The sequence below is a fragment of the Rhamphochromis sp. 'chilingali' genome (assembly GCF_963969265.1).
Source record: "Rhamphochromis sp. 'chilingali' genome assembly, chromosome: 13".
NCBI lineage: Eukaryota > Metazoa > Chordata > Actinopteri > Cichliformes > Cichlidae > Rhamphochromis > Rhamphochromis sp. 'chilingali'.
In genome coordinates this window covers 34,646,605-34,664,012 of record NC_137940.1, presented here as the reverse complement: position 1 = coordinate 34,664,012, position 17,408 = coordinate 34,646,605, and the positions used below count along the sequence as shown (strand labels likewise).

Here is a 17,408-nt window from a genome sequence, read left to right as displayed (position 1 = left end):
AAAAAATAAATATCAATGCTAGATTAGACCTGGAATCAGCAGAATCTCAATATTACAAGATTGGGATAAAAAAAAAAAACATGAATGGGATACCCCTGGTTTTTACTGCAGGAGCCCAGTGAGAAATGCTTTTAACAGTCACTTCAAATAGAGGCTCTACCTAAGGCGACCCAGGGCCTGTCCCCAGCAGGCTCATTCAGTAATCCATGAGGCAATCAGCTGTTACTGCTCAAATGATCTTTTGTTAGAGCCGACATCAGTGTGTGTGTTTTGTGTTGATTAAGTCATGCACACCCGCGAGTGACAAGAAACGAGCAAAGGTTTTTGCATGTGCGCATATAGTTAATGATTATGCATAACTGGACCAGTTACTGGCATGCAGCCTTAAATGCTCATCAGCCAGATTTAATGACCAGACAATCCCACTCACTGCTTTTCTATTGAAAACTCGCACAAGACAAGTTAAAAAGCACTGATGGCCATACACACGATTAGGAATTATAATTAAAGCGTGAATCAACTTCATATCATATAAGTACACAGCTTACACCGGGGACACACGCTGGAACTGACCCTAGTATTTACTGTAGATAGAGGTGAGCGCAGACGAGCGCATCTGCAAGCAAATGAGACGACTACAAAAGGGACTGTGCAACAAGAAAATCTGTGCCAAAGCTTTGGGGGGAAATGGAAATGCTTCACCCTTGAATCAGTGAAACATAACGAAGATGATACACATAATGACTGACAAGCCAATCTCTGCTGGAATCTGCGAGCACGACTGAAAAAAGGGAAATCCAGCGATGCAGATGCCGCTGTGTGCAGCGACGGTCTGCATACATTACCGTACAACAGTTGCTTACAGCTACTTTGTCTTTGTGCTGCGATCGCGGTCGACTCCGCCACTAAACATTTGAATTCATCCGCTCTGATGTAGGCCAGTAAATATATGCAGCAGTCCGCGCATACGCACACAGACAGCCTCACACACACACCGTGGACAACACAAAGTCGAGCCTGGGAGAAAAGAGAGAAAGAAAGAAAAAGCCTTTGAGGAAAAACAGCCGCGAAGAAGCCAAATTGTTCCGATGTAGCCTACTTCCACCCGGTCAGCTCGCTGCCCAGCCCACGTACACGGCACAAAAGACACACGTTCCCAATGTCACATCTGAAAAGTGCACAATAACAACACATGCCCACTGAAGCGTTAGGGAACCCCGAAAACAACACGTTTACCTCTGCTATAATTATCAGCAAGAAAAAACTCTGGAGAGCTCCGGGTCGCTCCCTCCTCTCTCTCTCGCTGGAGATGGCGAGCAGTCACCATAATGAGAGAATGGCAACTGGCTCTCAGGTGATCGGTCCATCCGCACAAAAACACGGGCGCAAACTGAGCAGACAGGCTGTCTGCGTCTCTGAACCTCGTCTAAATAACCCGGAGAGGATGGGATGGAAAGGTCCAGAGATGAAAGACAGATGTTTGAGGAAAATATAGCAAAGTGACACGAGAGATTCCGCTCCTGTCTAGTGGCTGCCTGGGCTACGACGTAGGAGCACACAATGTGTCACATCTCCCCCTGATAAGGTAAGTGAACATCAATGCGAAGACGCGGGGAGAACAACGGGAGAGCCAAACAAACTAAACTCCTGGCCCGTTTCATCAGCCTACAAAGTAACCCTGCCGGTAGACGTTTTTACAAACAAATAATCCGTTTCTGCCGCTGATAGCACAGAAAACTGGAGGCGCAGACTTACTGGCAGATAAGTGTGTGTGGGGGGGAAGAAAAGTAACCAGCAGGAGAACGACCATAGGGGTGGGTGGCACAACTTATTGTGCGGCTGGAGTGGCCATGAAAAGGGGGCAAACAATATAGTTAACTCCGCTGACCACCACTACCACCACCACCTCCAGCAACGTTAGGTTTCCAGCTTCCCTGCGCAGCGGATTCTCCGCGAAGCCCTCGCAGCTCTCCCGGCGGTTTGCATGTTGAGGCAAGCTACTGTTATTTATCCCCGACCTAATGCGAAGTGCTCCCGTCCCTCTTATCGGCCCTTTAGCGGACCGACTGAGCCACTTCGGCGTGGAAAGGCATTCATCAGAGCCCCCGACCCACCGAGCCTGTCCTCTGCTCTCCTCTCCGGCCCCTTTCGGGCTTTCTCTTTCTACGCAAAATACTGAATAGTCCCCAAGACAATCAGCTGTAGGGATAAAAAGATTTCTAATGACACAAACAGTTACGAACCTGCTCGTCCAGATGGCATGTGAACCACCGTGCAGGCACGACTGTGATACGGCCGTGTCCAGCCTTTCGCCTCTACAGTCCGCGGCTGCTCACTGATCTCGACGGTTTTCGGTCCTAAAAGTCCGAGGGGCTGGGGGAGGGAGGAGGGGAGGGTAGGAGAGGGGGGGTCGCCAAGACGGTCCGTTCCGTATCTCCAGTCTCCAGTCTGGTGTGAGAGAGAGCGAGAGAGGGGGTGGGGGGGAGCAGAAGGGTGCACGGTGACAGCATGGGAGATGTAGTGCTCGGCTATCCACGCCCAGGATTAAACGCTGGAGAGGCAGGGAGCGGTGAGGACTGCAGGTACCGGCATGCAACGCGAGCTCCAGCCGCTCAAGGGGAATGGGGGGGATCGCGACCAAAAGAGTGTAACGGTGCGCTAAACTGAAAAGGCTTATCGGGGTAACGAAGTAATAAACCTCGTTTAAAAAACAAAAACATTTTATTCAAACCCACAACAACAACAAATTTAGCCCCGAGTATCGCTGGATGTCCGTGCGCGTCTGGGTGTCAGCGGGTCAATTAACAGTCAGCTGTGGGTGATGGTTTCTAAACGGCCACAATATGAATTAAAAAAAAGAGTGGGAGAGGTTTGGGTCCGTTGCAGGGGAATTAACGCGAGGAAGAAAGACTCCGGGGTGTTGGAGGCTCTCCAGTTACATGCTGTAGGCTGCAGACTGGCGGACTATAGCTGGGAGAAGATGTGGAGGGGAAAGCTTTACTTTTTTCCTTTTTTATTTTACTGGATTCTTTTGAAATAGATACGCATGAAACCTATGATCCTCACATACATTTTTTCGTTATTTGTGACGATACCATGCATCCAACCTTACCAGTGAATGAGATTAAGCTTCCAGCACTGACCTCTGTCAGCTCAGCTCAAACCCAACTTTTTCTTGCAAGCTCTTTTGGAAATTTTACACCTGTGTTTTCATCGTGTTTAATCGAACTGATTTTAAACTATCTGCATAACTATTTTCACATTGCTTTACAAACCAAAAGTGATGTTATTAAAGTGCTGAGTTAGGATTATTCACATCAACAATTTGCTCGCAGATGCTTGCTCTCTTTCATAGAAAACACCAAGAACACAACTCATCATTCTTCTTTGCAAATTTACTTCCTTTTTGCCATGCACAGTCACCACATGTATTATGCTGAAAACATCCCAACTGAAGCATGTGATTTTTATTATTATTAATATTTTATGTGACACTTGGAATGAGCCAGTCCAGGCCTCATGCTGTGAAGCAATTCTATAAACACGGCCGCTAATAAACATTTATAATGAATATATGAACAAACAGAGTGCCATTCCCTCAGCGGTGCCTCTTCAGTTCCCTGTCATTCACCTCTTGCAGTGCTGTGTGTCAAAATCACATTTCCTGTTACTATCAGGTCAGCTCAGGTTTTAACTGGATAGAGAGAAGTGGTTTTAAGACAAGTTCAAGGCATAACTACAATATGGATGAGGCTTGGGTTTTGAATGTTAATGTTAGCCCTCAGATTTCTTCTCTGTATAAAAATCCAGACAGCTGACCCAATGCAGAAGGACAAGAGCCTACAACCTACTGACAACAATCCAAACATGCTTAATATAGAAGCCACACTGTGTTTAACACAACCGAAGAGGGTCAGGATACAAAACAAGACACGTTATTGCAAAGGTAATATCATCTACAACCTTCTCTAGAAGGTTGTGTGCCTCATTTGTAATAGAACAAAATCCCCATTCGTTTACAACCATTTGTAGCCTGTTGTGAATTGGAACAAGTTCACACTGAAACATGAGCAGCCTCCTCCTTCTCTGACTGCAGGGAGCTGGATATCTGTCGACCACCAGCTCATGTGTGCAGTTATGAAGTGAATGACAACACATCTGCAGCTTCCATTCAAACAAAGGCAAACAAACAAACAAACAAACAAACAAAACCTTAAAGTTTCAACCCAGCCTGTGGAGCAGGAGGTTTACACTTGGTCCTGCCCGATTCTCTCCCCTCAAAAGATAAACAACCACAGGATATTTAGCCCTCTCACTCCATAATCACATTTTGGCTCAGTAGTTAAGCGGTACAGGTTACCCTGCTGTAATTAGGCCACTTGTCTTACCTGAATCCTGAAAGCAGCGCAGGCCTGCTGTTTACAAGGGTATCCGCTCCTTTAGGCCAACAAATTTCCTACTTTTCTCAATACTTGCGATGGTGAGGAAATAACCGTGCACGCATACACACGGGGGGACCCTGACATCGTCGCGCCACTGAAAAAGAGTTTGTTTACTACCATGCACGATCTGTGTCGGATCCTGACCAGCACGGCGGTGCAGGACAAACGATCGCGTCCATCCGCCGAGAGCACCGCGAGCAGAAACTACTTCCCCGCTGCTCTCCTATCGCGGAGTGGATCGGTGTGTGAGAGCCTCTAACATGCCCTTCGCCATTCGCTCAGTAATGGCTGCGTGCAGGCAGCCAAATCGTTGACAGATGGCCAAACGTGAAATTGGGAAACAAAAAAAACGCCGATCAGTAAAAAAGAAAGAAGGAAAAACGGAGGAAGAACGCCGAAGAGGACCGAGCATAAAGCACGAGTATCACAAAGTCGCCTGCTGACACATCGCATTGTGTCTGAGTCGGGGTAACCCGGAGACCTCAACGACCGCGCAAGAGCTATCCCGGTAGTGGCCGGCCGCTCGGCGCTTCACCAATTATAGACGAGTTTGGTTCACGGGCTGCACATCGGACATCTGAGGGCTTCAAAAAAAAACTTGTTATACGTGCATTTGTAAATCAGTCGAGCAGGGATGTAGCAGTCCGCACATGCACTATGACAACTGCGATATAGATGAAGGCACGTTGTTTATATCGAAGGCCCGATCTCTTTTTATGAAAGAATACACCGTCTTCAAAGTGGGCATTCACAGTCATCTATCTGTGAGTCATATTGGAGATTATCGACCCTACCTATTTAGGCCGCCATGCTCTCCAGCAGCGACGAGGATGTCCCGTCTGAGTTGGTGGTTCACCTGGTCAGTGTTGAATGTCGAGGCTGGGAGGATGGAAGAATAACGCGCTTGAGTGAAAATCAAGCGCATTATTCTTCCATCTTGGTCTAAGTAATGAATTATTCCACAGCGAACGAAAGGAGGAAGGCAGCCGATCACAGAAACAGTCAGGGTGATGTTCTTATTTTCCAGGTTAATGGATGGCCCGATGCGCCGTCCACATCGCCTTTTAAATCTGCCTGAAATTAAAACATATCTCTTTGCCTTCAGTTACCGTGTCCGCGTTTGGGTAACCGACTGCATCCACTGCCGGCACGCTTGGACTGCACACTCAGATGTCATCTCGACACACAAGTTGGCTTGTCCATAGGCTACATGTGACACGATCCTACATAATGCCGTGGGATAACAGCGAAACATCTCCGCAACTACAGGCTCCGGTAGCGGCTCCCGCAAGACAGCGACAACTAGAAAATGCAGATATCCAGGTCAAAGTTTGGCAGAGTTTTGCTCGCCCTCAATAGCATTGTGCAATGCCCCCTTTAATGCCCCCTGCTCGCCCGTAACGCCTTTGTTATTAGTAATCGCATGGTATTGCACCGTCTTACCTTGCGCTCCGAGCCGTCTACAGCCACAAAGCCTTCACACACAGCGCAACAAGCTATTGTTGTCTCCACGGTGGCTTCGCTGCGGGTCCGGGGATGTGATTTTGAAGTAGAATGAATACAGTATGTAATTTTGGCTTGTCCTCGCGATCTTCCCTTATTGCCAGTTTTCGGTCTGCAGCAGCTGGAGATGAAAATCGCGCACCCTGGGTCCTAGCGCCGGGTAAAGCCCTACAGGTGAATAACAAACACGCTGGGTGCTCGGTGGGCTTGAATCTTTAAATGAACGATCCTCGGCGAGTCAGACATACAGTCCTTATAAAGCAGCTTCTCACAGCAGATTTAGATGTTCTGCTTAGAGGTCACTTAAAAAAAGAAAAGAAAAAGGTGTGATCTAAATTTTGATTAAGCGTGTCTTCAAGTCCAATTAAGCTGCCCACGCATTACTTTAACATTCTAATGATGGTTTAGCGTCAGACCCGTGCAGCCCAATTAATCACGGCACGCTGCAGTCTCCTACGAGGCCATCCAGCTCACTGCAGATGTGCAAAAAGAAGTAAAAAGCCAAAAATCAAAGTGACCAGTTTTCACTGTAAAGGTTCATTCATTGTTTGTTAAAACGTAGCCACTTACATGAAGTGTAAATACATTTTCTTTGCCACTGCTGCACAGTTTACCCAATAAGTTTTTACATGTTTAGCAGTGGAGACAAAATGGTTAGAAACTACCTTTACTGGTGGGCTTTATATTTGCTGATATTAGCTCACAGCAGATATACCGCAACTGCAATTTCAGATGCTAAATACTGAATACTGTTTATGTCGTGTCACTGTTTCATGGTCTGTCCATCATTTAAAACATCCTATATTGCTCGGGCTGTAGCTTTACCATTCTGTGTGGTGCTGTAAAATAAAGGTATTGAGTAATACCTTTTCTAGAGCGGGTGTTAATATGAATCTGCTAAGGCAGGAAGCTTTGGACACGAGTTAGACAGCCTATATATATTTCCTGTGTGAATGAAATATCGTAGTTCAGATGCAGTCTCTAAACAACAGCACTTGAGGGCAGTGAGTGTTATGATGAATCTGCAAACTGATACAGCATAATACTAAAAAGGTTAAGGGCATACCATATTATTCTAACTGTAACTGTTTAACTCCACGCTGGGTGGCATTTGTTGCATGCCACACCTCCCTCTCTCTGCCAGTTCACTGTCTCTGGATTGTGAACAGATGAAGTAACAAAACCAAAAAAAAAAAGAACCAAAATATGAACAAGCAAGATGGAGGGCCTGTGTCCTAAATGTCACCCACACAGGCTAATAAAGAGTCTGACATCATCTGTAGATATGACAGCCAAAGGTTTTGCTTTACAAACCAAACCTGTGGCTAAATATATTGTTGAGTTACTAATGAATCACTTTAAAAGTCTTGAAAGAAGCTCACAGAGGCTAATTAAAAACAGAAATAGCTTGTTCTCTTGGCAACATGACAGACAAGACAGAATAAATATTACAACAGCACAAATATAGATGTTAGAAAAATAAAGTTTAAAAAGCAAGTGAGTGAGATTCACATAACACAATGTCTATTTTATTTCAGTTAACAAATTCATTTTAGTTAAATTCATTTAAAGCATTTTGCTGCATTGCTATGCCTGGACCTCCCAAAGGGCCAGAAAGGTCGGGACACCCAGGCAACTTATTAGAGGCTGTAAAAGTAGCTTAAGTCAGTGAACAAATCATCACTGCTGTTAAAGTACCACATTTTCCAGGATACAAACCTTCAACGGATCAAAACTTAACCAGTAGGTAAAGCGCTAAAAGCAAACACAAGCGAAAATGGATGGATTGAATGTGTGTTAGTGGAAGTTTATGATATAGGGCCCGTGGTCTATTTGCCAAATGAGGCTTGTCTGCAGATTTAGGGAGGAGACATACTTCTTTTTCTTGAAAAGAGGAACTGGGGAGCAGTACCTGAGATCTTTCATAAAGGATCTGACCGAGCAAAACTGTCAGAGATGCTATAAAAGCCTCATCAGACAACTGCTACACACACTGCACAGTAGGACAGCTGTCTGTGCCAGTAATGGCCACTGCTTCCACTGAATTCATGTTCACACAATTATCTATTTAGGGGACTGACTGCAGGCTAACCTGAGCTGGTTATTTTTTAGACACCATCATATCGGTTAAATTGTAAGCCCAAATACAAAATGACATACATGCTTACTGCACATGAAAGCTTTAGGATTTCACAGTTTAGATTTTATCTGCCCAGATTTTGAGATATCTGACTGATAATGGACAGTCTGGATGATCTAAAGACCTTGCTGTGAGCAGTTGTCACTGAAAATACACAACTTCACACTGATGGACAGAGTCTATGGAAACTGCTGACAGTGACATCTAAGAATTATCCAGAGTAAGTGGGACACTGCAGCTGATTTTTTAAAAACACATTTTATATTAATATGCATCATTTTGGGATGGGGGACCTAAAACTTAACAAGAAACACTAGCACAACATCCGCAACCCACAACACTAGGGCTAAATGAAATGTTCTTGAGCAATTCTGACAACCAGCCAGATGTTCATGTGGCATGTGATCAATTTAAGGTGTTTCATGAGGAGAAAAGACAAATAGACAGACAAGAACATAAAAGGAAGATGATTCAGAATGAGAAAACCGTAGATGTCGCTTATAGATATGGCACAAACCTTCGACTGAGACATAGACGGCTCTGCAGGTCACACTCTCCAGGGCTCCGGGTCTACAGTCACTGGAATCATGCGTAAGTCCGAGAAGATGACCATCAAAATGGCCACAGGCATCTAACAGCAAATGACATTGCTTGTAAAACTGGGAACACGCTGCAGAGATTAAAGTCCAACTGAAACAGCAATTTAGTTCCAGTGACTGATTTTCAAGATGGTACAACATCTGCATTGGTCTGCACCAAATCAGGCCGTCTACTCTTGATGGCGGGTACACATTATTGTGTAGAAGAAGATTAGGAGTAAATTCTTTCACCCACTTGAAGCTTACATTTTTCTAATCAGTTATGATTGACTCAAAGCATCACAAACCTTTTATACAAGACAGCTGTCACTCTGTTAACAGACCGGTCTGCAGCGTAGCACTACACGCTTCGCTATAAATCACACAAGTGCACTGCATCAAATAATTATCAGTTTCAGTTTCACCTCTATGTGTCCACATTCTCTCTGTTTATCACAAGTGCATTTGTGATTTCAGTTTTTTATGGCCGGCCTCTTTCTGTTGTTAGAACACATCATCATAAAGGAAGAGCTTCATCCACACATCCATGCATTCTCCTAACTATTTATCCAATTCAGGGTCACTGGGAAGCTGTAGCCTATACCAGCTGTCACTGGGAGAGAGGTGAGGTATACCAAGGTCACATCACCAGTCTATCATAGGGCTAACATAGAGACAGATAATCATTCATGCTCACATTCCGACCTACAATAATCACCAAGTATGTGGACTTTGTGAGGAAGCCGGAGTCCATAACAGAACCCACACAGACAGAAGATACTCTCCCCAGAAAGGAAGGCTCTATATAGCTGCCAGATTCAAGCCTAGGACCTTGTTGCTGTAAGGGGGGGGAGAATAGTTTCATTGCCATGCTGTCTTCAATACAAATATATCCAAAATGCATTGTTTTCAGTCCTGTGTTAAAGGCATGCTTTGGAATATTTGACCACAAGTGACACTACGGAGCAATATTCCACAACAAGACGCCCTGTGGAGATTTCTTGTAAACAAACAAAATATATATTTTTTTACATTTAACATTAACACTAAGCCAATTTTAAAGCATTTCAAATCGAGCACTGTTTTGATCCATATCTGCTCACTGGCAAACATATTCCAATCTTTTGTTTATTTCAGGACTCAGATTGCTCTCTCGCTTTGTACTAAGGCCCCTGGTTTGAACCTTATGGTCGGCTGCGACCTTTGTGTGTGAAGTTTGCATGCTTTTCCTGTGGCAATGTGGGTTTCCCCTGGGTATTCTGGTTTCCACTCACTGTGAAAGTGTTTTTACCTGTCTCTGATCTAGCCCAAAGTCAGATAGGATAAGGTCCAGCCAGTCATCCTTGTCCTAAGTGCTTGAGAAAAAAGCTACTGGCCTTCTTTTTATAACGTTCATGAAGACATTCTGATCTGAAAGGCTTCTTTAGTTCTAAAAGGTGATATGATTCCCAGGTATTTAACCTTAACTGAAGTTGTCACCTTGGAGGTGATACTGACCCACCCAGTCATCCAGTGAGTCTTTAGGGTGACATGAGCCAAGGTGTGAATTCTCTGTGAGACAGTGCCACAACCTGCCATTGTGTGAGTCATTAAGGTCACATGGGTCAAGGTGTGAATGGGAGTTGAATTGCCTCGGAAGGGATCGTAAGACTGCATTATAAAAGGGCTGATAGTTTGTGGCATCGGTCAGTTTCAGACGTATGCAGATAGCCCCCTTTACCTCTCACTCCCGCCGTTTGTCTTCTCTGCCCAGAATTTGAACATTTGTATCCTGAAAGGAGCGTCCCTAACAGGGGTTTCCTTGGCAGAGAGTACTGATGATTTAAACCTTCTCTTACTGTGATCACATTACTTGTAAATATAAATCTAAAATTACAACACAGACCTTACTTTTAACTTCTGTGTATCTTAATTTATTTATTTTTAGAAAATTTTGCTGGTGCAACTCTCGGCAATAATCCAATTTTTTTTTTTTAAGTTGCAGTTTATTACAAGTCCAAGAAATGGCATTTGGAACTGCCTAGCATCAATAGTGGACATGTAAGTACATGCAGATATGTCCTCATTTGACAAAAAACTTGGTCCCAAACCTTGATCCTGTTTCATTCCACGCACTATTAAGGTGATTGACAGCTGGTGAAGTTAAAATTCAAGCCAAAAAAGAAGCAATTTTAAATAATCTTTACAAATGTGCTACAAAGAAAACAATGCTTTCAGTATCTCTGTTTGACACCAGAAACACAAAATGTCCTTTAAAATGAACATAGCTCTAAGATAATTCAATCTGATCTATAAATGGAAATTAATATAAGACTTAATTTCAAAATTGTACATAGGTGAGATAAGCCAATTCCTATATACAGAGTACATAGGAAATGGCTTAGCTGACCCTTTTGCCCAGCATTTTAAACATCTGTAACTGCTTAAGTAGAGGACATATCCACATAAAATTTTCAGGGATGACTAACACATTTGACGTCTGTTAAAAACTGAAACCAAATCTGTTTGACGACAATTTCGTCCTATGAATAACTATGAGCATCGATTCCACTAGATACATTATAGCTTCAATAACAAAACTGCATCAATTGAATGTTCATGGTCCAGAGTAACAGAGCCCAGCAATGGTGCCCTGGATGTTCTATCACTTGAGAAAACTTTGAAAAGTGCATCATATAATGTGGGATAAATAGCTATAACAACTCACAGCATTTTTTAACAGTCATGAATTTGGAGCCTCTGGTGTACTTCTAGGGTCTTTGACTCAGAAAGTATGCATATTATGAAGGTAAAAATTTGGATTAATTCAGTAAATTAAATCATTCCGAAGCACGGTACTGTGAAAGAATGTTTGTGGGGTCTAAACACTGAGTAAAGCTGTTTTAATGCATCCATTTAACTCGCTGATGAATTTTAGCATCGCTATTGCCCCAGTTAGAGTCAACACACTTTCTGGATTCCTCCATCAGCTGATGAGGAGGTCATCCAAATGAGTGAAGATGTAGTGAATGGCTACGGATAGTTAATGGATCCTCACCACCTTCTGCAGCACTTGTTGGACACGCAGCTGAACACTTTCTCTGTTGCACTCTGCTGCCACAAGGACACGTACAAAAGGTCTTCACCAAATCATCAGATTTAAGGCACTTATTATATTATATTTACATTTATTGAGCTCTTAACTTATTGTTTTTTCTATTTAAAACTTTTCAAGCTATTTTCTTTTGTGATACTGTACACATGTTACTGAGCTAAGTTGCTTTTCATGTTTTAGCTGCTTTAACACAGTGATTTCTCATTTGGGGGATAAAGATTTTTTTTTTTAAATCTTACATACATACTTTAAAAAAAACCCTGCTCATTGTAAAGAGGTCAGGTAGGAAATTGTGTAGAAAATTAATATTTATAAGACTGAAATTGTTTGAAAATGACTATTTAAAAACTGTTAAATAGTCTAGGCTACAAGGTGTTTAGATGAATAACTCTATTTACTTTACAAGAGAGTTTAAACATAAAAAAACAATTTTTAATAAAAAGTTCTTTTATGAAAGGTAATTCTGCTATCTTATTTGAGTTTTGTGTCATACTTTAAGTTTCTATCAGACAAAGATAATACACTGGGATTCAGGGAACTGAGCAGAAAATGTAAGCAATTTAAGCTTTTCAGTGTTTTTAACAAAATAATTTAAAATATCTCCTTAGCAATTTAACTTTTAACTTCCAAGTTTACTTTGTGATACTGTATGGCCTGTCTAGCGTCATACACAGATACCATTTGGTCAAATGAAGTCTGTGGCACAGATCTAGCATGTCTTGCATTTTGATCCTGCCCACATATGAATCTATATGATTAATTCTGGCCTGCTGTGTTGGATCAGTGAGAATACAAGCTCTGGCTGGCTCTCAAGGTGTGCTATTGTACCCCACATGATAAACAGACGCAGCTGTCATCCCCACGTTGTTCAGCCAGCCTGACTCCCCTTCCCTCATTGGCACCGAAGAAAGCTGGAGTCAAAACAGCTAAAAATGGAAGAATGAGATGCTGAGGCGATTTCAAGAGGCCAGCGAAAGGAAAACCTCTGGAACAAATAACTTATAGTGTGCATGATTGAAGATCAAGTCATTGCAAAGAACATAAATATGAATACATATTTCAGACCCCACAGGAGCATAAAAAAAACAGGAGGGACCGGCCATTTGAACAGAAGCCTGATTGAGGAGCCTCACCAATCAGCAGCAAACACACTTATCACAATTTAGCAAGAGGATGAGAGCGCTTAGGAATTTATATTTGAACCCTCTGATGGGCACCTCTGGAGCTCTTGAGATGAATAATGCACAATAGATACAACAGATACAGATAAGCAGGACAGCGTTAAAAAAGCTAGACTGCTTCTGCTGGACATGTTTAAATACCCTGCTTGTTGCTGCTCTCTGCCTCGTTATTCTGCTTGTCTAAATGTCACATACAGCCATGTGTAATGATTAAACCTGCTAAGTAGTGTAAATATTACAGCATTAAATGTGTGTTTTTAACACATGGCCAAGGTAAATAATAACTTTCAGTGTGTCTGGCTATCAGTTAGTCTTTGATCTAACATCGTGCCTGCTTCCTCTTTTCACAATACACTGAAGTACAGTTACAGTGTTCAGCTATGTGGCAAAAGAGGTTTTCAAGACTGGAATCACATGTTTGAGCAACAAACACACTTGAGCCATGCTAGCCGGATAAGCCAAGAGTGCTTCCTAAGCTAGAAACGCTAATCCTGACTTGGTATGTTGTTAGTTCATGCAGTCGGAAGGCTGGACACACGGACAAATGGAGGCGACTCGCCCCGCTCGATTATTTCCAGCTCACAAGTAGCACCTCGGTGCTAGCTACCATAACGTGTGATCGGTCAAACAAGCAAAAAGAAAAGGGGGGCTCCACTGGCGCTGGAACTAAAAACAGCAGCAGCTAGGTTAGATTAGGACGTAGTTAGGTTAGTATCCGAGCGAGATGACTTACTGGGAGAGACTGACACTCATCGTCACTTTGTCTAAAAAGCAGCGAAGCACAGGGAACCGCTTGAAAGAGCAGCGAATACCAGCGGACTCTCGAAGCGGCTTTCCTTCATCATATTGGAAAAACAAGCAATTATTAGCCACGTTAGATGTATCGCGTATTCTTTATTATGCTACACTTCGGAAAGGACAATCAGCTGGTTCCATAGTGTAGCGGTTATCACGTCTGCTTTACACGCAGAAGGTCCTGGGTTCGAGCCCCAGTGGAACCAGGAATACTTTTCTGCTTCGAAACTGAGTGGAAGCCTCTGCAGTAGGTAGGTTACTATGCTGATAAATTATTAAAATGAAACTAATGTACACTTACTCTATACTTCTAAAACTTTGCAAATATACAAACTTCAGGCTGGACTCCACTTAAAAATACATAGCGATATTCTCTGAATGGCAAAAAAGCATATATGAAGCAAGGGTAACAGGACAACCTGTCTAAAGACTAACAGGTTGTCCTGTTACTCTTTGAAAATAGGTAGATCTTCTATACGTCTGTCCTTCTGGCCTAATGTTTCCACTTGTTGGCCGTGATATGACCGAGTTGAGTGTGTAAGTTTCTTGTTGGTGTGAGATTATTTACACTCTAATGGTGAAAAATACTGGTTTGAAAGGCTACCTGTAAATTTTCTTTTTAAGGCCCCAACAGGCCCAACAGAAATATGATTCTGCAGTGTCTGGATGAATAAGTGATGGGCAAGAGGAAGCTACACACCACTAGTGGATGGTTTTGTGCCGTGGTCTAACAAGAATCATGTTTCTAAATGTAAATAACAGCAGAAAGCTGGGGATCAACTTCAGAAGGAAGATGAAGACTACATGGCCTGTGTCTATCCTGGGGTAAGATGTTGGCGTGGTGGACGACTACAAGTAACACATCGACAACAGGCTGAACTAGAAGAGGCTGTATACAAGAAGAGGGTGAGCAGGCACTGGCTGGAAGGTGGACACTTCTAAAACTGCGGTGGACAGGAGGTCACTTAACAAACTGCTTTCTATCTGGGATAATTCTAACCACCCTCTACAAGACTTACTGGAGAACCTTCTCTACCAGACCAATTCAGCTCTGCTGCCACGAGGACAGAAACGGAAAACCCTTCATACCGCAGGCAATAACTACAGTACAACACGTGTAAAGCAGAAAATCATCTGAATGTTCTGTATGCTCATTTAGACATTTTATTTGAATCCTATGTGGTAACAAAACTTTATTTACTGAATTTTAGAATTTTACTTTTGCTTTGTTGATTCTGAAATGCTTAATTATTATAATTTTTAATGCTATTATCATTGTTGCTGTTTTTATTATTGAAGTGGTGTAACAAAAGAATTTCCCACACCTGAGATAAATATAGTATATTTTATCTTATTGTTATCTTTTAACAGCATTAATTTAGTAATTAGTATTGTGATTCTGCAAACACATACCTACAAAAACTCCCATTAACTCCCATTTCTCAAGACCATATTTTCAGTGTCCTAAACTGAATCAATCATCCTTTTGGCAAAACAAGTTTCACCTACTTAGACACAATTTGCAGATCCTATTTAACTGTATTTCAAAATGATAAACATGCGATCACTCCCTAAACACATTTTTCCACAGTGATTCGCATGCAATGCATAACTTCTAATAACACGAGGCAGAAGTAGATATCAATACAGCACAGACGTCATTTATCAAACACAACGCAAAATTTTTCTGAGGTAATTAAACTGCAACAAGACAGTTTAGAGGACTCAGAAAGCAAGCGAGAGCTGAAGGTTGATACCAATAACTGGTGAAAGCAATGTGACGTAAAGGAGGAAGAAGTAGGACGATGCGGAAGAACAATATCAAAAATAGTAATTTAAGTAGAACTGTGAGACCATGGTTTGACATTAAATGACAGCCCATATGAAAAGAAACTTCTAGACTTCATTAGACTTCCACTCACATCATTAGGTACAACGTTTCAGCTGTTCGTTAACACAAATATTTAACTGGCAAATCATATGACACCAACTCTTTGCAAATCAAAACAACCTGCTGAAGTTCAAACAAAGTATCAGAATGGGGAAGTAAAGTGCTTTAAGTGACTCTGATTGTAACTCTGACACTCTGGTTGTTGGTGCCAGACAGGCTTTTCCTTCAGAAACTGCTAATCCACTGGGATTTTTCCACAGAATATATCTACAGAGTTTACAGAGAATGATCCAATAGAGAGGAAATACCCAGTGAGTGGCAGTTCTCTAAGTGATGTTGATGCCAGACGTCACAGGAGAGTGACCCGGCAGCATTAGGCTGATAGGAAGGCAACAGCAACTCAAATAACCACTCATTACAATCCAGGTATGCAGAAGAGCAACTATGAAAGTTTTTCCATATTTCCCACACTTACAGGTTTTAAATCATCAAACAAATTTTAAAATTAGACAAAGATAACCTGAGTAAATACAGACATTTAATGATGATTTCATGTATTTTAAAAAAAAGCTATCCAAACCTAAGTGGCCCTACGTGAAAAGTAATTGCTTGTTAAACCACTTGACAGCAACAACTGCAATCAAGCATTTGCAATAACTGGCGATGAGTCTTTTACATCGCTGTGGAGGAATTTTGGCCCTATCTTATTTGCAGAATTGTTTTAATTCAGTGACACTGGAGTTTTGAGCATTACTGGGCTGTTCACAGTCATGTCAAAGCATCTCAATGTGATTGGATAGCCAGACCTTGATAAGGTGACTTCAAAATCTTAATTTAGCTTCTTTTTTTTTGAGCCACTCAGAGGTGGAGGTGTGCTTGAGGTTCAGGGCACAAACCGACTGCAGGACATTTTCCTTCAGGATTTTCTGTTACAGAGATGAATTCATGGCTCCATCAATTACAGCATCCTGAAGCAGCAAAGTGGCTCCAGACCATCACTTTAACAGCACCAAAAAAGTTCAACTTTTGTTGTCTTTTGGCAGCCTTTGTGTTCTTTTTGGTCATTAATGGTCTTTCCTATTGTTGAATCATGAACACCGACCTTAACTGAGGCAAGTGATGCCTGCAATTCTTTACATGTTTTTCTGGGTTCTTTTGTGATCTCTGGGATGAGTCAACAATGTGCTCTTGGAGTAAATTTGGTAGGTTGCTCTGGTTAAGGTTCACCACTGTTCCAAGTTGTCTCCATTTGTGGGTAATGGCTGTCACTGTAGTTTGCTGGATCCTGAATCCCTAGAAACTAGTTTGCAACATCTTTGTAATAGATGCCAATGACTTTGTTTCCCTTCAGTTCTTGAGTTTCTTTAGATTGTGGCATGATGTGTTGCTTTTTGAGATCCTTTAGCTTCTTTCGCTTTATCAGACAGCTTCTATATAAGTGACTTCTTCATTCAACAGGTCTGGGAGTAATAAGGACTGTGTGTGAACTAGTGTAATTGAACTCAGGTTTAAAAAAAAATTGTGGCTATTTACAGTTCATTCATGATTTCACAGGAAGTGCAGTACCTTTTTCACACAGAGGCAGGTAGGTTTGGGTAGTTTACCCCTCCCCCCAACAACAATGGCTTGTCTCCCACGCTGGGAGTTTTGTTTTTCTCTGGGTTGTTGCACTTATTACTATTTTAATTATACTTTTTAATTAATGAAATAACAGGATAAAAATAATATTCAACAGTTTAAAGTATCTAAGGCTGCTTTTGCATTCTCTTACTGTAACCCATTAA

At 42.2% G+C, this 17,408-nt stretch overlaps 1 protein-coding gene across 8 annotated transcripts in view; it reads right to left on the bottom strand.

The window, feature by feature from the left end:
• The window catches only part of bcorl1 (BCL6 corepressor-like 1), a 31,109-nt gene extending 17,330 nt beyond the window's left edge, over positions 1-13,779 (bottom strand). The window contains exons 1-2 of one of the 8 annotated variants that reach the window (XM_080900257.1): positions 13,672-13,777; positions 8,603-8,716 (exon numbers count right to left, since the gene is read on the bottom strand). The gene's annotated coding sequence lies outside the window, so the exon portion shown is untranslated. The other 7 variants (XM_080900251.1, XM_080900254.1, XM_080900256.1 and 4 more) reach the window with 7 other exon arrangements.
• Between the last annotated feature and the right edge of the window lie 3,629 nt (positions 13,780-17,408).